This window comes from Convolutriloba macropyga, chromosome 5 (assembly GCF_964194025.1).
Source record: "Convolutriloba macropyga chromosome 5, txConMacr16.3, whole genome shotgun sequence".
Lineage (NCBI taxonomy): Eukaryota > Metazoa > Xenacoelomorpha > Acoela > Convolutidae > Convolutriloba > Convolutriloba macropyga.
Genome location: NC_134472.1, coordinates 22,325,237 through 22,327,784, shown reverse-complemented (window position 1 = coordinate 22,327,784; position 2,548 = coordinate 22,325,237).

Genomic DNA, 2,548 nt, shown 5'->3' with positions numbered 1-2,548 from the left:
AATTTTTTCACAATGCCTTTGTTCGACGTTATTTGCTGGCGATGTTTTGACTGCTGAGATGGCAAAATAGTAGGCAGCAACCCTTAAGGAAAATTTTTCTACTGTTCGAGATTTTTCAGACCACAGGTTTTTTATCAGTTGCAGGGACAAGAATCAGATAAATTTTAATGAATACCCTGGAGTGTGTTTCGGGAAATAGTGTTGTTTACATGAAAAGGAAATCTCTCTAAATGAAAAAACCATTATTGCGATAAACGCATCAATGGTTTTCTTTGACAAATTGCGATATTACCTGAAAGGAATTTTTATTATGTATTTGAGGGAAACCTCTTTTTTCTAGGCTTAATTGAAGTTCAATTAGGGTTCTTCTCTGACGCGTCGTTCCTGAGCTTTTCTGATCAAAAGAGATCTTACTTTATGTAAATAGTAGGTAGAGATTTAATAGCTTTCTATTTCTCTCAGCGCTTTGACAAGACAATTTTGTAAACTGGAGAACCATTTTTTGTAGCCTGACGTTGATATGACCAAGGCTGAAGTTGTTATTCATGCGTACATAAATCCACTCCTTTTTATAATTAAAAATTTCCTTTTTTGATCTTACACTTAATCTCCCTGCTCACACGCAGTTCTCATTTTGGCTATCTTTGCTCGCTTTACTCTATACTAAGATTAATTTTGCTTGGATCTTCCTTTTGCTTGAAAGAGTTTCATTTTTACCCACTCTATCTCAAAGGAGCGTCGTTTTCTAAGTAGTTAGTAGCAGTTTATCAGAGGAATATTCACATTGAAGTCAAGGAACAGACAATTTTGTTCTCAGATCTCCAATGTCACTTTTTTCACCCACCTTCATACCATTATAACAACATGAAAGGCATGCCTTGAATAGATTTTACATGAATTGATACGTCACCATTTTGGGTTCCTTCACGTATTAGCAAATTGTGTTATCGTGTTATCCCGTTACTCTATTATATACTTGTTGTGAGGATATTTGTGGTAGGCGTAATAAGGCGAACAGTTCTATGTTAAATTTAGATTCTCGAGCGACTATTGAGTACGACCAAAGATACTCAAACGGACGACGACCAGACATCATAGTAATTACATTACATTAAATGTTAACAGTTAGATAATCTGCAATACTGCGCAATACCCGTACAAGGCTTTACCTCCGCTTCTTTAGAGACAAGATCTATTAGAAGACGGGGGGGGGGGCAGGTTGGAGGATTGAGCAAATATTTGCAATTTTTTTCGCTTTTGATGATTGCTGCTATCAACTCCTTGTCAAGTTTGTCTACTTGAATCTAGCTGTAAAAGTCCACAAAAGTGCTTTGACTTTGGATAGATGCACAACAGTGCCAGTTGAAGCTTCGTTGATTTCATACAAGGGTCATATATGATTTCATACTGTCCAAACTTGAATTCTACGAACGATCTTAATATGAACCAATAAAATCATATACGATCTTTTCATGACAACCAGGAAGTGAAGCAAATCATATATGACCATGCATGATTACCAAGAATCATACATGACCTTGTATTAAGTAATGGTTACGCGCCTCTGCTTGAAGTCACTGAGAACTTCTGGCATTTCAACTTCTGGCTAAGTATTTAGGAACTTCTGGCATTTCAACTTCTGGCACTCGCAACTTTCGGCATTGTAAAACTTGCACGTGCCTGTTTTAAATCAAGGAATGGTTGGTTACCCGCAGTGGCTTCACACAGCAACATGGTCGATGAATTTCAGAACGACAATTTGAGTATAGTTTTGACGTGATTTTATTATGCTTCACTGATGTGATGAAATGAAGCCGATTTCATCAGTTACAAAGCGAGCAGCTTTCTTATTTCTATTATCAACTTTTATCTTCACTTTACTCTCTTATCTATTACTTTTTTTTACTTCGTCTAACTTATACGTGTACAACATTATAACGAGGGACTTAGATCTTGTCCGTGGAAGTTTGAGCAATTCCAAATTTGGTACTTCACAAAGGATCTGTTTCCAGAAATCTATAATCTTTCAAAAATCCTCCTTTCGCGTTTTTGAGAGTCATCGAAGCATTTACTTTGACATCCCTGAACAAATATTTTTTCCAAAATGATCTCAACTATGATGTGGATTTTGCAGACAGAAAAAGTGTTCAAGATATAAAAAGATATAAGACAACAAGGAGGCTCGGTAATGTGCGTTTGCAAATAATGTTCCGACCCAACTCGTACACATTTTTGGTTTAATTGTCTACACAATGAGGAAGAGATCAAAAATTTTCAGAGAATCAAATATTGTTCAAAAATAATTGGTGTATCAATTTAAAAAATGCTTCCAACTCAGATAATTAAAATACTTAATAACGGAGTCAAAATAGCGTCATATGAACAAATTAAAATGTACTTCTTCAGAAAAACATGGGACCAGTCCTGAATGAGACTCGGTAATAAGTAAGAAATAATGATGAAAAAAAAGTCAAAGTTAAAAATACGTTTTTTTAAAAAAAACAAATAATCTCAAATAATTAAAAACCATTAGATAACAACTGAAATT